Source organism: Narcine bancroftii, chromosome 4 (genome assembly GCF_036971445.1).
Source record: "Narcine bancroftii isolate sNarBan1 chromosome 4, sNarBan1.hap1, whole genome shotgun sequence".
NCBI classification, from domain to species: Eukaryota; Metazoa; Chordata; class Chondrichthyes; order Torpediniformes; family Narcinidae; genus Narcine; species Narcine bancroftii.
The window spans coordinates 62,609,875-62,636,645 of record NC_091472.1 but is presented as its reverse complement, the minus strand read 5'-3'; the positions used below and the strand labels follow the sequence as shown (position 1 = coordinate 62,636,645).

General features: G+C 41.5%; 1 long non-coding RNA gene across 5 annotated transcripts in view; it reads left to right on the top strand.

Annotated features, from left to right (window-relative positions):
- The first annotated feature begins 6,810 nt into the window (after positions 1–6,810).
- LOC138760615 (uncharacterized) overlaps positions 6,811–26,771 on the top strand; it is a 78,454-nt gene continuing 58,493 nt past the window's right edge. For all 5 annotated transcript variants that reach the window (XR_011355751.1, XR_011355754.1, XR_011355752.1 and 2 more), the window contains exon 1: positions 6,811–6,989. This is a non-coding gene — a long non-coding RNA (uncharacterized lncRNA). The remainder of the gene's footprint in view (positions 6,990–26,771) is intronic.

Genomic DNA, 26,771 nt, shown 5'->3' with positions numbered 1-26,771 from the left:
TCTTAGGATCATGTCATCAATGTACACACGTATCCCTTTTCTGGCATCTATGATGTGCTCCATTGTCTTGTGGAAAACTTCCGGAGATGAGGAAATTCCAAAAGGCTTTCTTAAACAGGAATATTGGCCAAAAGGTGTATTGAATGTACAGTATTTTCTGCTATCTTCATGCAATTTTATTTTCCAGAAACTCTGGGATGCATCCAGTCTGGTAAAAATCTTTTCACCAGCCATCTCACTTGTAATTTCATCTGTGATTGGAATCGGATAATGTTTCTTCTTAATATTGGCATTCAAGTCTTTTGGGGCCACACACACTTGTAAGCCACCATTCTTCTTTTTGACACATACCTTTGAATTCACCCATTCTGTGGGCTCCTCCACTTTTTTTTTATGACCCCTAGTGATGTAATTTGATCAAGTTGCTGCTTGAGCCTTTCTTTTGGTGGTGCTGGAACTTGCCTTGGGACATGCAGTACTGTAACACTATCTTATAGGTGAATGGTAGAATTCCAAACCCCTTGAAGATATCTGGAAATTTATTCAGTATTTCCTCTATGCTGTTCCATGCATTGGTGCTGCTAATCCAATACACCCTGTTGACTAGACTTAAGCTTTCACAGGCTTTGCCACCAAGCAGTGATTCATGTCCATCTGGGATTACTGTGAATCTGAGGTGGTACTCTTTATCTTTAACTTTCACCTTGAGTTTACATGTACCTTTTGTGTTGATGCTCTATCCATAGTAGGCTATGAGCAGTACAGGATTTGCATAAATGTATGGTTTTATCTTCATTGCCCTGATGTCATGCTCATAGATCAAATTGTCCTTTTCCCCTGTGTCCAGCTTGAAAGGAATATTTGTTCCATTTGTATGTAATGACACACTCCACTTGTCCTGTCAGTGTCTGTTGGTTTATAGTCTTTCTGCACTGAGAGTATTGAGAACATTTTCTTCTACAATGTGTTTTATTCTGTGCACATTTTTACTACTGTTTTGTTTCCCTTTGGAAAAACATTGCTTTGCATAATGATTCTTCCCATTGCATTTATTACAGATTTTTCCATAGGTGGGGCATTGTTTGGTGAATGTTGAGTGCACTCCTTCTTTTTGTTGTTTTCTATGTCTCATATTTTGTTTATGTGTGTGTCCATACACTGTGTTCATTGGCCCTCTCACTGAACTTTTCACGTGCTGTAGAGCTAATTCACTGGCATGGCATATCTTCAAAGCTCCAGCTAAGGTAAGGTCTGTCTCTTGCAACAGCCTGTTTCTCACTTATTTATCAATAATCCTGAACACAATGTGATCACGGATCATTGAACATTGCATGTTCTTGCTTTTAACTTCAAGTCTATTAAAAAAGTATAAAAGCTCTCTCCCTGCAGCTGTGTGCATGAGCAAAACACATATCTCTCAAAGTTTTCATTTTTCTTTGGTGAACAGTGTTCATAAAACATCTTGACAACCTTGTTGAACTGACCCTCAGCAAAAACAAATGTATTCAAGGCCTACAGTGGTTGAGGTCCCACCATGGTAAGTAGCAGAGAAATCTTCTGTGCATCAGGTTTGCTCTCAAGTTTAATGGCTTGTAGGTATAGCATAAATCTTTGTTTAAACAACCTCCACTCATTGTCGACATTTCCAGTCCAATTTACAGCCTTTAAAGTCTCCATATTTTCTCTGCTGATATCGACTGTTACTCACTCTTTGCCGTCCTGGTGTTTCTTCCACTCCAGGTACCATGTGCTTTTTTTTATTGTAATAAAGAAAATTGTTTTTTTTTTAAAACAACTTTACATTATTAGCTATAAAACAAACTCAAAACCGTGTGGAGGCATCCATCTTGAATCAAACAGAGCTGCAGCAAACTAGTCTCTAACTCCTTCTAGTGGTCAGGAGGATCACTAGAACTCTATCACTACTTTATCGATAATTTTATTTTTGGCGAAATTTGTCTTAGGTTAGGAAAAATCTTCTTTCCTTAATGCAAACGTTGAAGTTGATGGGAGCTTCAAGGTATATTCGATAATGCAACTCTGCCTTGCAATTATAGTTCTGTTAAAAAATAGAAGTTCAACTTCCCTGGCAAACATGATTTTCAGGGTAGGTTGCATAGGCCAATAATAGGGCAATTAACAAAATTAAAAATAGCATCTGCTCAAGTGAGATGCATTCGCTTGTTGCCCAGTTGTCCAGACCAAATAATAAACTGCATTTGTAAGGCAACCTGCAGAATAAATAGATAACTACTCCAAATTTGAGTCTATTACAAATGTTCTTTCATTCAAGCCAAAGACAATCATAAGTCACCTATGCGTGCACAGCTTGTGATTTATGGATGTTTTTCTCTCCTGAAGGAACTTGCATAAGGTACCAACAGTGACACAATGTCTTACATTTATCTGATTCTCTTTTCTTTCTGTCTATAATTCATTTTCACATCAAAATCACAATTAATATTTTTCCTGGCTAGGATTTAAGGTCAGTAAATTAGTAAATTAGATGGTGCAATCACATTTTTTTCCTGCATTATCGAATACCATTTGCTAAACCATGGTAAATGTATAATTTCAATCAATGAAACATTTAAATATATCACATTGTGCTTTGGGAGCACATATTTACATTGCTGGCTGGAATCATTGCTCTCAGAAGTGAGACATCAGAAGTAAAACACTCACTGGTGAATTATCGAATTACCACTGGCAGGTTAAACAAAAAATTATAGGGTGAACTGAGATGCAGTCTGAAAGCTCCAGGTATCCCTCAACCCAAAGAATAAGTGAATAAGCAATTAGCAACTTAATTCTGCAAATGTGTGGAAATATCTACTGCAATTTACACCTGGCAGTAGCCCTGATCTTTATTTCATTTCGAAATACTATACTAAAAAAGATATAACTGAAAAAGTTTAGCATGATTATAATTCATGTAAAAACATAAGAAAATTCTTACTCCTGGACTTACTCTGCCATTTGGCAGGGTGCTACGTGCAGGGCTTGGCTGCCAATAATAATGTAGATCCATAGGAAAAAAAATGGTGAGATGGACTTTCAAAATGAGTATTTTGGCTGCAATTACTTGACATGATGGAGCAGGTGGATGGTATATCCAAAAGAAAATATGCAAATTCCCAGGAAGAGGCATGGACTTTTGGTTCTCCCCTAAATAGTGGTCTCTATCTTGTCCCCAGGACAGATTCACATTTAGTCTCCCTTTCTTTTCCCCACATCTTGAAACTTGAGTACCAAACAGCAATGATCTTCCTTGATTTTGTTCCAGAGAAAAGTGCAGGTGAGTAAACACAACTGTTGGGAAAGAAAGTCTTGCTAGCAAATATAATCACATTTCTTATGAAGGCAAGTTCCTCTCTAAAGAGGAATTTCCAGGATCTTGCTTTTATTTGGCATCATTGAAACTTTACAACATTCCAAAGTGATTTGAAACTAATGAGCTCAATTGGAAAATTGAATCTGGAGGTTAGTTGTGTGGTGCTTTCACTTTTACAGTGAGCAGACCTAACTAGCAAACTCTGACCTGGGCCTCCATACCTCAATGTGCAATTGGATCCTGGACTTTCTTACCTCCAGACCTCAATGTGCAATTGGATCCTGGACTTTCTTACCTCCAGTCCTCAATGTGCAATTGGATCCTGGACTTTCTTACCTCCAGACCTCAATGTGCAATTGGATCCTGGACTTTCTTACCTCCAGATCTCAATCAGTGTGGATTGAGAAGAATATCTCCTCGACAATCTCCATCAGCTTCAGAGCATCATGGGGTTGCATGCCCCCTGCTCTACTCACTTTACACCTATGACTGTGTGACTCAGTATTACAACAGCACCATTTAAAGATTCAAGATTCAATTTATTGTTATGTATTAAAGACAGTGCAATATTACACCAGATTTGCATTTGTCTGTTGTCACCATTGGCAGAAGTTGCCTGAAGCACTACAGTCAGAGAAAGAGAAGCAAAAAGGAGTCCCCTCAGAGTTACAGTGTGTCCCTTGATCCGCACCAGCAGCGGTGCTGTCATTTACAAATTTGCTGCCGATCACATTGTACTCAGCTGAATAAAAGGCGTAATTGAGTCAGCATACAGGAGGGAGATTGAAAACATGGCTGAATAGTGTACTAACAACAAGGACCAAGGAGCTGAATGTAGGCTTTAGCATAGGAAAACCAGAGGTGCACAATCCAGTGATCATCGAGAGATCATAGGTGGACAGGATGAGCATATTTCAATTCTGAGAGTTACTATCTCGGTGGACTTTTTCCTGGAGCCATCATACCAATGTCTCTGTGAAGAAAACACATCAACGCTTCTACTTCCTCAAGAATTTGCAGAGGTATGGTACGTCATTAGAAGCCTTGACAAACTTCTACAACTGTGAAATGCAAAGTGTGCGGACCAGCTGCATCAGGGCTTAGAATGGGGACACCAATACCTTTGAGCGAAGTGCTCTGCAAAAGGTAGAGGGCACAGGTCAATACATCACAGACAAAATTCTTCCTGCCATCGAGAACATTGGAATGGAGCAGTCAGAGAGCAATAGTAATCATCAAGGATTCACATCACCCAGGACATGCTCTGTTCTTACTGCTGCCATCAGGAAAGAGGTATAGGGCCACAAGACTCTTAGCACCAGGTTCAGGAACAGTTATTACACCTCAACCATCAGATCCCTTAATAACAGTCTCGATCAGAGACTAATTTAATGACTCTGACTTTGAACATTATTTTTACTGATTTCTTTTTTAAATTCTGTATTTGCACAGTCAGTTTGCTTACATTTTTTTTTGGTTGACATTTCTCTCTTTTGTATACATATCTTTCTTCTTGAGTACAGTTTACAGTTACCAAAAAGTAGAAATTCTACCTGGCCCACAGGAAAAAAAGAATCTCAGGTAGAGATGTTATGTGTATGCTCTAACAATAAATTTGAACTTTGAAAATTAATTAAATAGATACTATTGCAATTCAATATGGAATTATGATAGCACAACATGCTGCAAATTTGTGCACTCTAATTGTAATTTGAACATTCATAATTCATCAGGATTTTCTAACATTAAGGAGGACCAAAAATTATGATTTCTGAACAATGCAGTGAAGAGAATATGTACTGAAACTAAGGTATTAAAACAAGGCAACCAACATCATAAAAGACCCCTTCCATCATGGCCATGCTCTCTCCCTCTAGGTACCCAAGCCAGAGGTCCAGCAACCCAATGTTTAAAAACAATTATTTTCCAACAGTTTTCAGTCTTTAGCCTGCCCATGTCACTTATTGCCCAGCACCATTACAATACCACCAAATATCTATCTACATTATTGACACAGTACATTTTTGTTATTGCCAGCCAATTGAGAATATTTATTATTTACAATTTTTTTTCTTCCTTTTATAATTATTTCTTTTCTTCATGCCAACTTTTGTATTAATTATACTGCAATTGTTGTTAGTGCTTTTTACGGAACTGGGAAGCTGCAGCAAGAAAAAAATTAATTCCATTGGTATATTGCAAATTTATCACTGGCAATAAACTCTGATTAATTCTCATTCATTCTCAAGCAGTTAAAGATGCAATTAAGTGAATAAATGAAGTACAGTAAAACCCTTGGTATCCAGAATTCAGGCAATCGGCAAAATAAATTGAGGAAAATAAATAAGGATAAAATAATAGGTTAAAAAAACATAAGTTAAAAATTGTAAAAGTAAATGTTCTCTGAAGCAACACTTAAACCTTTGGTGAAGATGGGAGCAAATATTCAGTCAGCGGAGTGCATTGGTTGTACTTTGCTTGTAGCAGTTGTTTGAATAAAGTTGTGTGAAACAGCAATGGCATCATCCAGGATGAAAAGCTGGTTGATGCCACTTGCCATTTTTTTTAACTGTTCACCAATTTAATCAGATACACAGGGAAAGGTTCAATATTTACAGTTTAGCGGTGGAATGACAGGTGCCCAGAAGTGACCCCAGGCCAATCTCAACCAGGCCAATAATCTGACCGGGAGTCCTGATCCCACTCCTTTTGCGAAGCTACTTTCTTCTCAATCTCTGCTGACTTCTTGATTCTCTCCATCACCAGAGTATTGGGGTGACTTTCTCAAAGAGTCTCCTCATCCCTGCTTAGTAAGAGTTGCCCTGGTCAGAGGCTTTATCTGTAAACTTGGAATGGGAGGGTGGTAATTACCTATGATTCTATAATGTTATTATTAATCTTTCGGAGCCTCTGTAGAGGAAGAGCAATCTGCAAATGCAGTGATGGTTAAATGTTTTCAAAGAAATTGACTGAAAATGAAGTAAAATTCCTTAAGGTTTATATATTCATTCAAGAGAAGTTTGTTGAATGTAAGTACAGTATAGTATTTTTGTCTTTTGTCTTTTAAACTGTTAATTCTAAATACAAGTGTATTCCTTTGGCATTGTAAGACTAAGTCTCAAGCAAATGGAAAATACACTTATCCGGCATCTTCCTATCCCCATAGGTGCTGACTATCAAGGTTTTTAATGTATAAGAACAAAAACCACAAAACTAAACCAGAAGAAATTTCATTTTGAATTTAGTTTTATTTGTCACATTGGGGCAATTTGTCAATTGGGCAATCGAGGTCAAGTAACCGAGGCAATTGGAGGTTGAAGATTTGAAAAGTTCAAACTCAGCAGGAAGCTGATTGGGCAATCGAAGTCAGATGACCCTGGCAGTTTGAGGAGGAAAGATTTGAAAAGCTCAGACTCAGGAGGAAGAAGCTGATTGGCAGTTGAGGTCAGGTGACTAAGGCAGTTGGAGGAGAAAGATTTGAAAAGCTCAGATTCAGCAGGATTGGACAATTGAGGCCAGGTGACCCAGACAATTCTCTAAAAATGAGGTACAGTGTAGCAGAGCAGTCATTGAGGGCATGGTCTGAGTGGTGCAGGAATTGAAGTAAGGACCACCCTATTTGAGGAACAAAAAAGGATACTGCAGGTAGGCACAGGTAAGAGCAGGTTTATATTTATCTTAAATAATTTTGTCCTCAAGTCATAGATAGTGGGGATTGTAGTCATGGCATGGGGATGTTCTTCTTGAAGAATGTGGGCAGTCAGGGAAGTCAGTAGTATCCCTGATGACTTCATCTGCAAGAAGTGCATCCAGCTGCAGTTCCTGACAAATGTAATTAAAAAATTGGTGTTGGATAAACTCCTGATCATTTGGGAGGATGGGAAGTGGTGATACCAGGAAGATACAGGAATGTGATCACACCTAGGAAGCAGGAGGAAGATAGCTGGGTGATAGGAGAGTGAAGGAGAACAGGCAGGCAGTGCAGGGCACCCTGTGGCTGTCCCTCTCAATAACATGTATACCATTTTGGATACTGTTGAGGGGTGGTGATCTAACAGGGACAAGTCACAGTGATTAGGTCCCTAGCAAGGAGCCCGTTCTTGTGGTTAAGAAGGGAAGAGGGAGAAGAGGTGTGCTGTAGTAATAGGAGATTCCATAGTTCGGAGAATAGTTAAGAGTTCTATGGAAGTGATTACGTATCCTGGATGGTATGTTGCCTCCCTAATCTTAAGGTCCAAGATATATCAGATTGAGCTCATGCTGTTCTCAGGAGGGAGGGTAAGCAACCAGATTTTGTGGTCCATGTAAGGACCAATAATCTGGGTGGGAAGAGTGAGGAGATCCTGCAAAGAGAGTTCAGGGAGTTAGGTTAAAAAGTTGAAGATCAGAACTGCAATGGTTGTGATATCAGGATTTCTATCTGTGCTACATGCTAGTGAGGTTAGAAATAGGAGAATAATGCAGCTTGACATGTAGCTAAAAACATGGTGCAGGAGGGAGGGTTTCAGGTTTTCGGATCATTGGACTCTTTTCCAAGGAAGGTGGAATGTGTTCTGACGGGATGGCTTGCATCTGAACTGGAAGGGAACTAATATCCAGTGGGAAGGTTTGCTAGTGCTGCTCTTGGGGGGGGGTTCAAACTAGATTTGTAGGGAAATGGGAATCAGAGGAAGAACAAATAGAGGAGGGAAAACATAATGCCAAAAGTGCATTAGCATTAGACATCAAAAGGTTGTACATGATGGAAAAGTTCTCAGGGACATCTATTTCAATGCAAGAAGTATTGTAGAAAAGGCCGATGAGCATATTGTCATCATATTGTACAGATACAACCTGACGAAATGGTGTTCTCCAGTACTTGGTACAAAACATGTTGACACCCAACCAGACATAGCACACATACAGACAAACAATACATATGCAGGACAAGTATTTCATCTATACAAATAATTATTGTTTTGTCTTGGATAGTTAGTGTGAGCTATTCCTTTGGTCATTCAGCATTCTCATTGTCCATGGGAAGAAGCTGGTCTTCAGCCTGGTGGTGATGGCTCTGATACTCCTGTATCTCTTCCCTGATTGGAGCAGCTGAAATATGCTGTATGCAGGGTAGAAGAAGTTTTCAATGATATTGTGTGCCCTCTTCAGACAATGATCTCAGTAGACCACATTGATGGGGGTGGGAGCAGAGATACTCCAGTGATTCTCTCTGCCACTTATGGGTTCCTGGGGAATGACCATTGATCCATTTCTCTGCAGCAACTGTATCATATGGCGATGTAACCAGCCAAAACACTCTTGATAGAATGCTTATTCAAAGTTTGAGTTACAGGGAAAGGTTGTGGAGACTAGGGCTTTTTTCTCTGGAGCGTAGAAGATTGAGGGGGGACTTGATAGAGGTGTTTAAGATTTTAAAAGGGACAGACAGAGTAAATGTGGATAGGCTTTTTCAATTAAGAGTGGGGGAGATTCAAACTAGAGGGCATGGTTTAAGATTGAAGGGGGAAAATTGTAAGGGGAACATGAGGGAAAATTTCTTTACGCAAAGGGTGGTAGGGATGTGGAATGAGCTTCCGGCAGATGTGGTTGAGGCGGGATCATTGGTTACATTTAAGGAAAGACTGGATAGTTACATGGAGAGGAGAGGACTGGATGGGTATGGACCAGGTGCTGGTCAGTGGGACTAGAAGGGTGGGGATTTGTTATGGCATGGACTAGTAGGGCCGAACTGGCCTGGTCTGTGCTGTAAGTGGTTATATGGTTGACATAATGATGCTTGGTAGCCTTGTCAATTTCAGTCTTCTCAGTCACTGTTGGGCCTTCTTGACCAGTGAAGTGATGTTGAGTGTCCATAATAGGGCTCTAGTTAAGTGTACTCCAAGGAACTTGGTGCTCTTCATTTTCTCTACTACAGAGTTGTTGATGTGTAGTAGAGGGTTGTCTTTCATTGTCCTTCTGAAGTCCACAATAATTTTCTTCATCTTGTCCACGTCGAGACTCAGGTTGTTACTTGCACTACTTCTCTAGATTTTCCACTTCTTCATAGTGCGACTCATTGCTGACGAGGCCAACTACTGTTGTGTCATCTGCAAAGTTGATAACTTGTTGGAGCTAGATCAGGGTGATGCAGTCATGGGTCAGTAGCATGAACATGAACTCAGCCCTGAAGTGTGATGATGTTTGACATTCTGCTACTGACCTGGACAGACTGTGTTCTTTCTGTCCAGGATCCAATTACAGAGAGGGGTGTTGAGTTCCAGGAAAGACCACTTCTCCACCAACCTCTGGACAATGACTTCACCTTAACGTTTAAAACTATCAATGAACAGCAGCCTGGCATATTAGGTGTCGTTCTCCGGGAGAGATAGGACAGAGTGGAGCGACAAGGCTATAGCTTCAACTGTGGAATGGTTTCTTCTATAGGCAAATTGAAATGGGTTGAGCATGTCTGGGAGGTGAGCTTTGATGCATTCCATCACCTGATGCTTGAAGCATTTCATAATGGTGAGGTCAGAGCCACAGGGCGGTAGTCAATGAGGCCTGTTATTGTCTCCCTCTTGGTGACCAGGATGATGCTGGCTGCCTTGAATCCTACGGGAATGATGGACTGCAGCAGTGAGATGTTGAAGATGTCCGTGAAGACCTCCATCAATTGTCTGCGCAGTCCTTCAGTACCCAACTACGTATGTTGTCTGGTCTCACCTCCATTTGTGGGTTCACTTTCGATAGGATTCGCCTCACCTTGGTTGCAGCTTTGCAGAGGGCCTGTTCTTCAGGGGGACACAGCTTTCTTTGGCAACATCCTTTTCTTTTCATCAAATCAGATTTTCATGATTTCAAATAACCCGTTAATATGGTTGGAAGGTTTTCTTTTGTCCGGATATTACTACATAATTGTTGGCTAAGAGGATAAAATTTAATGAAGTCGAGAAAAGACTTCAGGAAAAGGGACCCAAGTTTACGTTGCATTACCCCACAACAATGAAGATTGTACTTCCGGATGCAAACAGGCATCAGATTTTGTGTGAAACTTTGCCTCATTCCAAATAATTCCTTCTCATTTACTCGGCCTATTAAAGTGCAATGGAGTAGTAAATTAGTGACTTTGTTTTGATGTAACATCTGGGAAGTGAAGAGTGCTGGAATCCATCGAACGCTGTTCATGGGCTTGATTGTGGCAATAAGCCACTTTCTGCACGATAGAGAGGGGTTGGTGCTTTATTTCTTTAGTGCCAATAGGGGGAGTTTTACTTTTCTCTTAGGGTTTTTTGGGGGGGATTGGGTGGGTAGGGGGGGCTTCTTTCATTTTTTATTTTTCTTTTTTATTTTTCTTTTTAAACTTGTAAAAGCCATGTATGATTAATTGTGAATGAAATGTATGTAATGTAATTGATAACATCTATAAATTTTCAAAAAAAGCAAGAAGTACATCTGTATAATGTGAGCAAAGTTGTTTTGATGCTCAATAAATATATTTGGGGAAAAAAAAGTCAGATTTTAAAATTTCTTGTCAGAGTACATGCATGACATCACATACAACCCTGAGATTCCTTTTTCCTGCAGCTGTGGCTGAATTACCACTAATTGGAAGTGCAAAAAATTAAACTACACAGTATCAACATGTAAACAAATAAACAACTTTAAACCGATAACAAATCTGAAGAAACTGGTTATGTAATACAGAGAGAACAAAAAGAAAATTGATAAAGTTCACAAGTAAGTGATGCTGTTTGTTGCTGAGGAGGGGTAGCAGGTTTTCCTAAACCTGGTGGTGTGAGTCTTGTGGCATCAATCCCACTTTCCTGATGGCAGCAATGAGACAGAGTGTGTGCTGGGTGGTGTAGGTCTTTGATGACTCCTGATCCCTCTCCAATGGAGCGATCCCTTTAGATGTAATTGATACTGGGGAAGGTTTTGGCTGTGATGTCTTGGGTTGTGTCCACTACCTTTTTGGAGGGGTTTACACTCAGGGGTGTTGGTGTCCCCATATGTGACTGGTGCAGCTGGTCAGCACACTTTCCACCACACATCTGTAGAAATTTCCTAGGGTTTCTGGTGTCGTACCATACCTCTGTAAACTCCTGAGGAAGTAGAAGAGCTGACATGCTTTCTTCTCTATGCCACTGGTGTGTTGGGTCCAGGGAAGATCCTGCGAGATAATGAGTCACAAGAAATTAAATTTGCTCACTCTCTCCACCTCTGATTTCCCCCAATGGTGACTGGATTGTACACCTCTGGCTTTCCTTTCCTAAAGTCAACAATCAGCACCTTAGTTTTAGTGTCATTGTGTGCAAGATTGTTGGTGTTGCGTTATTCGCCAAGTTTTCAATCTCCATCCTGTATACTGACTCATCCCCTTCCTTTATACAACCCATTACCATGGGATCATCAGTGAATTTGTGGATGTTATTGTTGTGCTGAGCTACACAGTTGTAGGTGTAAAGAGAGGAGACCAGGTGGCTAAGAATGAAGGCCTGTGGTGCTCCGGTACTGATGGAGATTGGTAAGAACTTCTCCTCCACAATCTTCACTGATTGTTGTCTGGAGGTGAAGAAATCCATGATCCAATTTCACAATGAGTTGTTGAGTCCCAGGTTTTTGCTGTTCAGTTTTGAGGGAATGATAGTGTTAAATGCCAAATTGTAGTTGATCAAGAGCACCTTGTTGCTCTTCAGGTGATCCAGGGCTTTGTGTAGAGCCAATGAGATGATATCTGCTGAAAACCTATAACTATAATGGATGAACTGTGCATGAAGGTGTTCAGTCTGTCCAGAAGTGAGGCGTCATTTTCCTTAATTCGCAAGGTGCAAATTTGACTTATGATCTGTTATAGTCTTGATCCTTTGCCACATGCACCTCATGTCATTGGTGTTGCACAGCTGTCTGTGGAACTTCTCTGAGAACCCTGCTTTGCATTCCAGATTGCATGGGAGTGTTCAGCCATGGATGATCTTGGTGTCATCCTATACCCTGTACTGAGGGCAGTATCACGAGCTCTGAGAAAGGCTCAGATGTGATTAAAGCAGTGGGGATGAAAGAGTGACATTGCTTGTCAAGGAAAATTATCACCGCTGTGCTCAACCAGGATAGACCAGTGGGCTTCTCTTCTGAGGCTATATGGGTGGAGCTGAGGAATGGGAAAAGTATGACCACATTCATGGGTTGTATTGTAGACCACCCAATCATCAATGAGAAATGGAAGAACAAATCTGTAGAGAGATTTTAATTTTCCGCATACAGGTAGACTCTGACATGTGATGGGATTCAGTTCCAGGACTCTCATCATGAGTAGAAATTATCATAAGTCAGGGTCTACCTGGACAGGTAGAACTCAGCCCTGTACCTGCCAGGGGTGGGGGGTCAACATCCCCGCTGCTGCCGGAGGGCGGGTGGGTGCGCTGTCACCACTGCTACTGGATTCTGAAGAGGCACTGGGAAACTAGGGTAGTGGCGTCATCTTGCAACCTATGTTGTGATTATGGAATGCATGTGCAAATTTCCATGGCTCTCTTTCCTCTTCAATCGCTCTCCCTTCCCAGCAACAGCAATCTGGTGTACATTCCAATCACCCTTTTTAAAATAAATGGTGTTGGGTCCATCAAAGCACATTTCCTTGACATCACTACAAGAGGAGCACCAGAATGATGATTTTTAAGGTGGTGGGGGTGGGGAATAGGAAGTGATCTGTGAGCGCTGATTGGATGAAAGCATTTCCTTCAGAGAAGGAGAAACAACCACATTGATGCAGGTAGATATCGACTTGCCTTAATTCTGATCATCATAACTTTCAAATATTGTATGTCAGAACATCACAATTTGGGGTCTATCTATATTGACTGGGATTTCCATACTCTAAAAGGGCTGGATGGCTTTGAGTGTGTCAAATCTGCTCAGGAATGTTTTGTAAATCCATACACCAACTAGAGCGAGTGCAATATTAGATTTCCTGTAACAGAAGTATGTGTAAGGGAACAGTTTGGGTTCAATGATAATAATTCCATTAGTTTCAATTTAATGATAAAGGATCGGTCTGAGCCTCCAGTTGAGATTCTAAATTGGAGAAGGGCAAATTTTGAGGAAGTGAGAAAGGATCTAGAATGTGTAGATTGGGTTGAGTTGTTTTCTGCAAGTAAATGCAAGGTAGTGGAAGTCATTCAAATGGGGTTGGTTCTGGGATTCTCACCATCAGTTGAAATTATCATGTTGGGGTCTATATGTAAGCAGAGGACATAGCAAGAGCTGCACAAAGAGACCCAAGTGTAGAAACAAGTATTAAATGAATGGAAGGTGACCAGCAAGATAACCCCACTCTCTGCACCCCTCCCAACCCATTCACCATCTTCTCTCAGAGCGCTGGGTAACTAGCAACCTATGTCTGGAAGTGCATGCTCTAGATGCGCTCTTGCCCTCGATGGAAATCTGCACACGCTCTCGTGCTCTTCTTTCTCTCCAGCTACGGCAATCTGCATTTTTTTTTTAAAAAGTGGAGCTGAGTGCTTGTCAATGCATGTTTCCTTGACATCACTACAAGAGAAGGAAAAGTAACCACATTGGTATAGGTAGACTATGACCTATCTTTTATTTGCTTTGTTTTAAAGCAAATAAGGGTGAATAAATCCCAAGGACTTGACAAAATATTCCCTCGGACCTTGAGGGAGGCTAGTGTAGAAATTGCAGAGGCTCTGGCAGAAATATTTAAAATGTCCATCTTGTGAATCTGTTCACCATTGTAACAGGTAGTGGGCCAACGAAGTCCATGTGCACATGCTTAAACTTCCTATGCATTGGCTCGAAAGGTTGTAGTGATGCCTTCGCATGTGTCTGGACCTTGGAGGTTTGGCAGTGTGTGCATGTCCTGGGCCATTGCCCGAACTGTTTGTGTAGGCCATGCCACATAAACAGTTCCATAATAAGTTGGGTGGTTGCACAGATGGGAGGTGGGACAACCCATGTAAGGCATCAAACACTTAATGCCTCCAGGCCGCTGGTACAATGGGTTGTGGTTGCCCTGTGGAGGTGTCGCAGAGAGTTTGTTACCTCTGGGTCCCGATGCGTACGTCTTTGAGGCAGAGGACGGTGAGTGTAATTTGATATGCCAGTATTTTGCTGTCCTCCTGTGTTTCTGCTAGTGCTACATAATCCACTCCTGGGGTCAGGGCTTGCACCAACTGTATGGATGTTCTTTGCAGCATATCCATCACCACGTTGTTCTTCCTCAAGATGTGTTTGATTGTGGTGGTGAACATATGGGACAGGTGGCACAGCTGACCAAGGGTCTGACACTTTGGCAAATGCAAAGGTGAGGGGTTTGTGATCTGTAAAAATCGTGAACTCTTCCCCTTTTAGGAAATGCCTGAAATGCCGAACAGCCTGGTACAGGGGTAGTAGCTCCTTGTCAAATGCACTGTACTTGACTTTTGGGGGCTGTAGGCGTTGGCTGAAGAAGGTGAGTGGTTTCCATTGTCCTTCTATTTATTGTTCAAGTACTTTGCTGACTGCTGTTTCAGAGGCATCCATGGTGATATCCATCCAGGAGTGGACCAGGAGCATGGCGTTGGCTATCGCGTCCTTGGCCTTCACCTCTTCTGTCCAGACCACTTATATATAACCATATAACCATTTATGGAGTGGAAACAGGCCATGTTGGCCTTTCGAGTCCGCACCAGTTCACAGATTTTGTGCGCCTTCTTCAGGCATTGGTCCCGGTAGATCTTCATTCAATAACGATGAGAAAAGCTATGCTCCAGAACTATGAGAAATACAATAAACACGAGGTTATGCATGATACAATATAATTGGTTTTGCCCGACATCAAACCAAAATGTGAGAACATAATTCGGGCCGCTGAAGAATGAACCGGAGGTAGAAGTTCTCTATCCTGACAAATTCTTGCAGACCTTTGACTGTTTTGGGTCTGGCAAGTTGGCAAATGCCTCCATTTTCCCTGGAAGAGGAACAGCTCTGCAATGGTCAATCTGGTGTCCCAAGAAGTTGATGGTAGACAGGCCAAACTGGCACATGGTGAGGTTGACCTCCATTTCATAGTCAGTGGCAGAGGGTGCGCAGTGGTTCAGATGCTCTTGGCAGGAGTGGCTGGCTACCAGGATATTGTCGAAGTAGATTAAAAGCAAGTCCAAGTCATGCCCCATGGCATCCACAAGGAGCTGGAGGGTCTGCACCATGTTTTTAAGGCCAAAAGGCACCCTCAGGAATTGAAACAGGCCAAATGGGGTTATGATGGCCATCTTTGTGACATCCTCTGGATGGACTGGGACCTGGTGATACCCACACACCAGGTCTATTTTGGAAAAGATGTGTGCCCCTGTGCAGTTTGGCCATGAAGTCCTGGATGTGTGGAACTGGGTATATATCATAGATGGTTGCATCATTCAGCTTCCTGTAGTCATCACACAGCCTCCATCCTACTGCGGTCTTGGGCACCATATGGAGTGGGGAGGCCCATGGGCTGTTCAAGCAACACACTATATCCCTCTTGTTAAACTCCTCTCTCATGAGCTGGAGCTTGTCTAGCTGTAGTCTGTGGGCCCAGGCATGTAGGGGGGGGTGTCCCTGCATAGGGATGTGGTGTGACATGCTGTGTTTGGGGGGCTTTAATGGAAAACTGGTGTGACAATGGATGCGAACTCTAACACCCTGGTGAACTCTAACACCCTGGTGAGTTGAGGTGCGGAGCTGGCAATTTGGCCTCCCCAAGGGGAAAGTCTTGGCATCGACTAGCCTCCAACCCTTTAGATCTGCCAGCAAACTGCACATGGAGGAAATCTACCCCAGCAATAGCTGTGACAGTGCATCCAGTATGAAAGTCCACGTGAATTGGCTGGAACCCAATTGCAAGGGTATAGTCCATGTGCTGTATGTGTGGATGGTGCTGCTGTTAGCTGCCATGAGCTCTGGCCCAGCCCCTCTATTTCTGATATTGTGACTCAAGGGGGGGGGGGTGGGGGGGGCGGCAAGATGCTGATTTCTGCTCCTGTGCCTAATAGGAATCTGCACCCAGAGTATCCATCCCAGATGTACAGGAGGCTATCATGATGGCCAGCACCTGTAGTCATTAGCGACGGCTGGCCTTTTCATTTCTCTGAAACAAGCATGGTGGTCAGCATTGGTGGGCCCCGGATCTTAATCTTTAATGGTAAAAGCACCAAGATTCAGAACTCGTGTTGTTGCTTGGTGCAGCTTTTGTAGGTTCAGCTAGTAGGGTGTGGTGAGGTAGGACTTTCGACCATGACACAGCACTAATTCCGAGGCTGGTCCCACTGTCCTGCTTGGTGCACCATAGAACATCCACATGAGTGCCACTTTTTGCAGGTCAGAGAAATCCTAGTTTGGTAGTAGGAGATGGATGTCCTCTGGCATGTGCTCTAAAAAGACCGGTTCAAAGAATAGTCTTGGCTTATGGCCATCAGCTAGTGCCAGCATGTCACTCATTAGGACTGACGGCACCTGGTCTGCTAGGCCATCCATCTGTAGCAACCTCACAGCCTGTTCACGGCGTGAGAGGCCGAAAGTGCCAACTAACAGGGCCTTGAGTGCCTCATACTTACCAGTCTGTAAGTCAAAGTACTAAAAAGCAGACAGAATCTACCATTCATACCTTGCCCCTCCCTTCCCAGAAAAAATTAAGGCAGCTAATTAGAATTCATGGCCATGAAGAATGCCCTTCACTGTGCTGATAATTGCAACTGGCAATAGCTAAATGGGCTTGTATCTGCATAACAAGGTGCCAATGAAGTAAGTCCATTCATGAACACTTCCCGCCAGAAACTCTGTTGTGCCTTTACTATTATGTGATAGATGCAGCCTCTACTATCAAGGGAGGCTGCCGGAAACAGGCGCCAACAATTAAGCTAGTACAGACCCCCCTCTTTGTGGGTAGTTTCAGTCACCATTGTATGGCCCATAAACTCATTAATTTCAAGTGGCTACAACAGATATTAATGTATATTTAATGTGAACATTTCAAGACAGCCATCAACACTGAACAGCTTATGAATTTACACATGTATTTGTTACCTCTGACTGGTGCAGCCCACTTTTTCCTGCCTTTTAAAATGAATAAATGTATAATGCTAATCTTTACCTATAACAAAGAGTCATTGGAAATCTGTGTTTGATATTTATGCAAAAGAATTATTTGTAAACTGAAATAGTGAAACTTTTGGAACGCAAGGGTTCAATCAGGCAGACGCAGCATGGTTTTAGAAAGGGAAGATCTTGTTTGACAAACTTGTTTGGATTCTTTGAGGATATAATGGGTGCGGTGGATAGAGGGGAACAGGTTGATGTTGTATATTTGGATTTCCAGAAAGCGTTTGATAAGGTGCCGCACAAGAGACTTATCAGTAAGTTACAGGAAAATGGAGTCCGGGGAAGTATTTTGGCCTGGATTGAAAATTGGTTGTCTGACAGGAGGCAGAGAGTCGGGATAAATGGGAGTTTTTCAGGTTGGCATAGAGTGGTAAGTGGGGTGTTGCAGGGGTCAGTGTTAGGCCCACAACTGTTCATCATTTACATTGATGACTTGGAGGAGGGGACAAAATGTGGTGTAGCCAAGTTTGCGGATGACACCAAATTGAGTGGAAGAGCAAATTGTAATGAGGATGTGGAGAGTCTGCAGAGGGATATAGTTAAGCTGGATGAGTGGGCACAGGTCTGGCAGATGGAGTACAATGTTAGTAAGTGTGAGGTTATCCACTTTGGCAAGAAAAATAAAAGAGCTGAATATTATTTAAAGGGTGAAAAACTGCAGCATGCTGTTGTGCAGAGGGACTTGGGAGTGCTTGTGCATGAATCGCAAAAAGTTAGGTTGCAGGTGCAGCAGGTTATTAAGAATAAATGGAATGTTGGCCTTCATCGCTAGAGGAATTGAATTCAGGAGTAGGGAGGTAATGTTGCAACTGTATAAGGTACTGGTGAGACCGCACCTGGAGTACTGTGTCCAGTTCTGGTCTCCATATTTGAGGAAGGATATACTGGCTTTGGAGACGGTCTAGAGGAGGTTTACTAGGTTGATCCCTGGGATGAAGGGGTTGACTTATGATGAAAGATTAAATCGTCTAGGATTGTATTTGCTCGAGTTCAGAAGAATGAGAGGAGATCTTATAGAAACATATAGAATTATGAAGGGTATGGATAGGATAGATGTAGGAAGGTTTTTTGAGCTGGCTGGGGAAACTAAAATGAGAGGACACAGTCTCAAGATTCAGGGGAGTAGATTTAGGACAGATGAGGAAAAATCGTTTTTCCCAGAAAGTAGTGAATGTTTGGAATTTTCTAACCAGGGAAGTGGTTGAGGCTACCTCATTAAACATATTTAAAATTCAGTTAGATAAATTTTTACATGATAGGGGAATTGGGGGATATGGGGAGAAGGCAGGTAGGTGGAGTTAGGTCATAAATTAGATCAGCCATGATCATATTGAATGGCGGAGCAGGCTCGATGGGCCATTTTTGGCCTACCTATGTTCCTATGTTCCTATGTTCCTATGTTCCTATGTTCCTATGTTCCTATGTTCCTATGTTCCTATGTTCCTATGTTCCTATGTTCCTATGTTCCTATGTTCCTATGTTCCTATGCCTTGAATCTTTGAATGAGGTTCTCTGGTATCAGTGAGTGGCTCTGTCTACTCAACACTGAATATTGCTCATTTTCACTGGTGTTATAAGAATAAAATGGTGTCTTGCATCTTTTTGGTTCTGCTGTGTCTTTTTGTACACTAATAGAAGCCCAAGCTTTAACAATAGTATTTGTGCAACAAGAAATTAGAGACCTTGAGAATGAACAAATGAATAGAGATCTTGAGGTGGCTGCCTACACATATAAATTAACTTAAAAAAAATATTTTGGTGTTGGCCTTGGAGACAGATATCATAGTTGCCAGCTTCTGTAGAGATTCTCATTATTATCACTGAATTCTCCTTTTCAAAGAAAGCAGAAATGCTGACCATTTTTCTGAGCTTATTCTCTCTGTCTGCAATGGCCATCTGAAGCTCCCAATTATGAACCATTTTAACTCCCCACCCTATTCCCACACCAATCTCTCCATCCTTGACTGCCTCCACTGTTCAAGGTGAAGCTAAATGCAAACTACAGCAATGGTTCTCAACCTTTTTCTTTCCACTCATACCACTTTAAGTATTTCTTATACCATAGGTGCTCTGTGATTAGTAAGGGATTGCTTAAGGTGGTATGTGGATGGAAAGAAAATTTGAAAACCACTGTTTTAATCATACCTAATTGATTTGTTATGTGTATGGTTTCATAACTCCAAAGGAAATGGGCCAATAACAATTTTTCTCAAGCAAAATATTTTAATAACAATTGTGTTTAGAGCAGTGGTCCTCAACCTTCCCTTCCCACTCACATACCGCCTTAAGCAACCCCTTACTAATCACAGAGTACCTATGGCATAGGGATTACTTAGTGGTGTGAGTGGAAAGAAAAAGGTTGAGAACCACTGGCAGGAACAGGAGTAGGCTATCTGACCCATCAAGCCTGCTGTTACTTAATACGATCATAGCTGATACAACCTTGCACACAGCTCTACCAATCTGCTTTTACCCCATATGCCTTAATTTCCTTATAATAAAATCTATCTAACTGTCTTCAATGTATTTAATAAGTTAGCCTCTATTGACTCCTTGGGTAGAGAATTCCAAATGCTCACTATTCTGAGAAAAGCAGTTCCTCCTCATTTCTGTCCGAAATCGGTTTCTCTGAATCTTGAGGCCATATCCATGGTTCTAGCCTCACCTACCAGTGGAAACCACTTTCCTGCCTCAATCTTGTCTAGTCCTTTAGAATTGTGTGTGTGTGATATATATTCATAAATTTTTTTTAACATTTTTATTTTCACACTATGAAGCATAATAACCAAAATACACACAAACATTTCCCTGTTGAATATACAGTGTCATTTTCTCCCCCTTTTCCCCCCTCCCTCCCTCCTTCATCCCTCCTCCCCACCCACTCAATGTTCAACCTATATGATACATTAAATCCATTAAACAATGTCAACACACAATGAAAATAAACAAGAAATTTGTGTCTTCTACTTTTACTACTGGGTCAGTTCATTTAGTCTTCTTCTCTTTCTGTCATTTTAGGCGGTGGAGGTCCGTGGTAGGACTTCTCTGTTGTGTTCCATGTACGGTTCCCAAATTTGTTCGAATACTGTGATGTTATTTCTTAAATTATGTTATTTTTTCCATTGGAATACATTTATTAATTTCTATGTACCATTGCTGTATTCTCAGGCTATCTTCTAATTTCCAGGTTGACATAATACATTTTTTTGCTACAGCTAAGGCTATCATAATAAATCTTTTTTGTGCTCCATCGAAATTGAGTCCAAGTTCTTTACTTCTTATACTTCTTATATTTCTTAGAAGAAAGATCTCTGGATTTTTTGGTATGTTTTTTGTGATTTCCAAAACTTTTACACTTTCTCACATGCCCAAATTGCATGTACTATTGTTCCCGTTTCCTTCTTAGAATGAAAAAATCTGTCTGATACTGTTGGGTCCCATTTATTTAACTTTTGGGGCATGGTGTATAGCCTGTGTAACCAATTATATTGTATCATGCGTAACCTCATGTGTATTGTATTTCTCATAGTTCTGGAGCATAGCTTTTCCTATGTTTCGTTCTTTATCTTTGTTTAGATCTTGTTTGGGTTTACAGCTTGTTTCCTCGTTCTCTTTTTCTTGCAGTTTGATGTACATGTTTGTTATAAATCTTTTAATTATCATTGTGTCTGTAATCTGGTAACCTCAGTCTGCTTCCCAATTTGTCCAAGTAGGTTTTCAGTTGGTGGTATGCAACCATTGTACCGTGAGTTGTACCATATTTGTCCTTAATTTGTTCAAAAGATAATAATTTATTTCCCGAAAAACAATTTTCTATTCTTTTGATCCCTTTTCTCTCCCATTCCCTAAAGGAAAGGTTATCTATTGTGAAAGGGATTAGTTGATTTTGCATCAATATTAATTTTGGTAGTTGGTAATTTGTTTTATTTCTTTCTATGTGAATCTTCTTCCAAATGTTGAGCAGATGGTGCAGTACTGGTGAATTCCTATGTTGCACCAGGTTTCATCCCACTTATATAGTATATGTTCAGGTACCTTCTCCCCTATTTTATCCAGCTCTAATCTGGTCCAATCTGGTTTTTCCCTTGTTTGATAAAAATCTGATAGGTATCTTTATTGTGCTGCTCTATAATAATTCTTAAAGTTTGGTAGCTGTAAGCCCCCTTGTTTGTACCATTCTGTTTATTTATCTAGCTCTATCCTCGGTTTCCCCCCTTTCCATAAGAATTTCCTTATTATTTTCTTTAGCTCCTTGAAGAATTTCTCTGTTGGGTGAATTGGTAATGATTGAAATAGGTATTGTATCCTTTAAAACATTTAAAGACTTATTAATTCCTCCTCTCCTAGATGTAATGAACCAGATTGAAGAAACACAATACCAAAGACGGGGAAAGATCCACCAACACCAGCATCGTATAGACCAATATCTCTACTTAACACAGATTATAAGATAATAGATAAACTATTAGCAAACAGATTGTCCGACTGTGTACCAAAACTAGTAAAACTAGATCAAACTGGATTTATTAAGAAAAGACGAACAACGGACAATATCTGTAAGTTCATTAACTTAATCCATGTAGTACAAGGAAACAAGACGCCAACAGTGGCAGTTGCCTTAGACACAGAGAAAGCCTTTGACAGAGTAGAATGGAATTATTTATTCAAAGTACTACAGAGGTTCAACCTACCAGAGAAATATATTAATTGGATTAAAGCATTATATAAGGACCATTGGCGAAGGTGACAGTAAATGGATATATATCAAGCCAATATAAATTAAGCAGATCAACTAGGCAGGGATGTCCACGATCTCCCTCACTGTTCGCGGTAGCTATAGAACCACTGGCAGAACTGATAAGAACAGAAAATAAAATAAGAGGGATAAAAATAAAAGAGAAGGAATATAAAACCAATCTATTTGCAGATGATGTCATAGTATACTTAACAGAACCAGAAATATCAATAAAAGAATTTCATAAGAAATTGAAAGAATACGGAGAAGTATCGGGGTACAAGATCAATGCAAATAAAAGTGAAGCAATGCCAATGAATAATGCGGATTTCACAAAGTTTAAGAAAGAATCACCATTTAGATGGCAAACCCAAGCAATTCGATACCTAGGTATACTAAATTATCAGCCATTAATGAAGAAATTACAAGACGACTTAGAACATTGGAAAGACTTACCACTAACACTGATAGGAAGGGTAAATTGCATTAAAATTAATATCTTCCCAATAATTATGTATATTTTTGATGAGATATTGAACCCTGCAGGGATCAAGACAGCCATAATTATCCCAGTACCCAATAGGGTGACAACAATAGGCCTGTGAAACTTAATGCCGCAGGTGGAAGTTCAGTTCCTGGATATATTTAAGACAAATTGACAGGTATTTGATTAGTTAGGGTTTCAAGGGTTATGGGGAGAAGACTGGGGAATAGGCCTGAGAGCTAAGCAACAGGTCATGATTAAATGGCAGAGCAGACCCGATGGGGTGATTGGCCTACTTCTGCACTTGTATCTTGTGATCAATGACTACTGCCCTGTGGTACTGACCTCCATCTTGATGAAATTCTTTGAAAATCTGGTGATGGGACGCATCAAAGCACACCTCTCAGAGATATTGGACCCATTTCAATTTGCCTATAGAAGAAATCGTTCGACAGACGATGCTATAGCCTGTTGGTTCACTCTCTCCTGGCCAACCTGGAGAATGACACCTATGCACCAGGATGCTGGTCATTGACTTTAGCTCAGTGATTTAATATGATCATTTCCCAGAGACTGGTGGAGAAGCTGTCCTTACTGGACCTCAAACACCCCTCTCTGTGGTTGGATCCTGGATTTCCTAATGGAAAGATCACAGTCTGTCCGGGTCAGTGGCAGAATGCCAAGTACCATCACGCTGAGCACTGGCGCACCTCAGGACTAAGTGTTCAGCCCACTCCTGTTCAAGCTACTGACCCATAACTACATTACCAGATTCAGGTCCAACAGTGACATCAAGTTTTCAGATGACACAACAGTAGTCTGCCTCATCAGCAACAATGATGAGTTGCACTTCAGAGAAGAGGTGGAAAATCTCGTGAAATGAGAGAGAGTAATAACCTGAGTCTCAATGTGAACAAGATGAAGGAGATGATCATGGACTTCAGGAGGACCAGGAATGACCACCCTCCACTGCGCATCAACAACTTTGTAGTAGAGAGAGTTGAAGTTCACTTTAACTAGTAACCTATTATGGACACAACATCTCCTCACTTGTCAGGAAGGGACCACAGCAACTGCTCTTCCTGAGCAGACTGAAGCAGGCAAGGCTACTGGCCACCATTATGTCAACATTTAATAGGAGCTCGATTCTAAGCATCCTAGCTGGTGGCATCACAATATTGTATGGTGGCAGTAGAGACATGGATTGGAGGTCAATCCACAGGACAATAGATTGGCAGAGAAGATCACTGGAGTTTATTCCCCCCCACCCCCCAACCACCCAGCCCACCCAACGTGATCCATTGGGATCATTGTCTGAAGAGGGCACACAAAATCATTGAAGCCCCCTTCCACGCTGCTCTCAGCATCTTTCAGCTGCTCTCATCAAGAAAGAGATTCAAGAGTATTAGATTCAGCACCACCAGGCTGAGGACCAGCTTCTTCCCATGGACAGTGAGAATGCTGAACGACCAAAGAAGCTGCTCAAACTAACCATATGAGTCTCTCATTTGAACAAAGCAACATTTATTTATTTATTTGTCTCGATAAACTACTTGCTCTACATATGTATTGTTTGTCTATATGAGTGTTATGTCTGGTTGTGTGTCTACATGCTTTGCACCAAGAACCAGAGACTGCTGTTTCATCAGGCATTAACAATGGCGTGAAGCAAGGCTGTGTTCTCGCACCAACCCTCTTTTCAATCTTCTTCAGCATGATGCTGAACCAAGCCATGAAAGACCCCAACAATGAAGACGCTGTTTACATCCGGTACCGCACGGATGGCAGTCTCTTCAATCTGAGGCGCCTGCAAGCTTACACCAAGACACAAGAGAAACTTGTCCGTGAACTACTCTTTGCAGATGATGCCGCTTTAGTTGCCCATTCAGAGCCAGCTCTTCAGCGCTTGACGTCCTGCTTTGCGGAAACTGCCAAAATGTTTGGCCTGGAAGTCAGCCTGAAGAAAACTGAGGTCCTCCATCAGCCAGCTCCCCACCATGACTACCAGCCCCCCCACATCTCCATCGGGCACACAAAACTCAAAACGGTCAACCAGTTTACCTATCTCGGCTGCACCATTTCATCAGATGCAAGGATCGACAATGAGATAGACAACAGACTCGCCAAGGCAAATAGCGCCTTTGGAAGACTACACAAAAGAGTCTGGAAAAACAACCAACTGAAAAACCTCACAAAGATAAGCGTATACAGAGCCGTTGTCATACCCACACTCCTGTTCGGCTCCGAATCATGGGTCCTCTACCGGCACCACCTACGGCTCCTAGAACGCTTCCACCAGCGTTGTCTCCGCTCCATCCTCAACATCCATTGGAGCGCTCACACCCCTAACGTCGAGGTACTCGAGATGGCAGAGGTCGACAGCATCGAGTCCACGCTGCTGAAGATCCAGCTGCGCTGGATGGGTCACGTCTCCAGAATGGAGGACCATCGCCTTCCCAAGATCGTATTATATGGCGAGCTCTCCACTGGCCACCGTGACAGAGGTGCACCAAAGAAAAGGTACAAGGACTGCCTAAAGAAATCTCTTGGTGCCTGCCACATTGACCACCGCCAGTGGGCTGATAACGCCTCAAACCGTGCATCTTGGCGCCTCACAGTTTGGCGGGCAGCAGCCTCCTTTGAAGAAGACCGCAGAGCCCACCTCACTGACAAAAGGCAAAGGAGGAAAAACCCAACACCCAACCCCAACCAACCAATTTTCCCTTGCAACCGCTGCAATCGTGTCTGCCTGTCCCGCATCGGACTGGTCAGCCACAAACGAGCCTGCAGCTGACGTGGACTTTTTACCCCCTCCATAAATCTTCGTCCGCGAAGCCAAGCCAAAGAAAGAAAGAAGAAAAAAACTTGTACAATTAGATGACAATGAACTTGACTTTTGCAGTCAAGATTTTCTTCCAGTTCTATCTTTTGTCTGTGATGAATTTCTCATGCATAATTTCAATACAACTTAAGGTGTCTCTGAACCAGCTTTTTATCTTGCCTCCAGAAACTAAAAGCACTTGCCCTGAGACCAAGGAATGGGAAAGATTTAATTGAGATCATTGTGTCTTACTTGATAAGGGAACTGCCCTAAAATGTTATGCAATCAACAATGGTGACATTCATATTGTAAAAACCTGCACTTATAATGACAGGCCCAGAGAGAGACTCAAATTTCATGAAACTTTTGACTCAGAAAAAAAGTGACGTGCAGTAAATTAAATTGATCTCAACGCTGAAAGCCTCAGACCATATTTATAAGTGTAAAGGAAATTCTGAAAGGCAAAGATTGCTTAAAGAGTAAATTTAATGATTTCACAATGCCAAACAGAACAAAGAATGAAGGCAGTGGGTCTTGGGGATTTGAATACAGAGGTCACTTCAGTTCATACATGGCTTGTCGGATTTTCCATTTATTCATACACTTTTTACTTCATGGAAGTTGATAAATGGAGAATCAGGAGGAGAACAAATAGAGGGCATTGTCCTGTGTCCCTATTTGTCTGGAGTTCTTTCCTGTTTGACAATTGCTGCAGGAGTGATAATTTGTAGAAGCTGCTCATTGCCTTAAAAAAATATTTACAGAAATTCTTAAAGGACTCAGCAGAATTTGCCACTGACAATAATGTGGTGAAGGTTACTGATATTGACTTTCACAAGTTTTGATGAGAATGCTGCATAAGATAAATGGAAAAACTAAATGATTCTGGGATAAAGGAAGAAGTGGTAAATTGAATAATAAATAAAGTAAATAGTTGAAGAAAAACAAAAGCAATGTACATTTGCAAGGTTGGGTTTTTCATCAGTCACTTTGGCTGCACAGTCAAAAATGGCATAAATTCCTTGCAGTAGCAGGCATGTTTGTGGCCTGCTCCTTTGGTTCTAGAATTTCTACCAACATTGTGAAATCTCAGGATTATCAGAAGTCAATTTCTAGTTGAGAATGGCTTTGAGAAGACTTTGTAATAATTATCATTACTTCTCAATCTCTCTGTAATGTTCATTTACAAGTAACTCACAGCCTGATCAATGACCAGTTCATCCAAGTTGCTGTGATATTACAGGGCCATTTTAAACAGAGATCCTTCCGTATTATTAATGTGTAATCT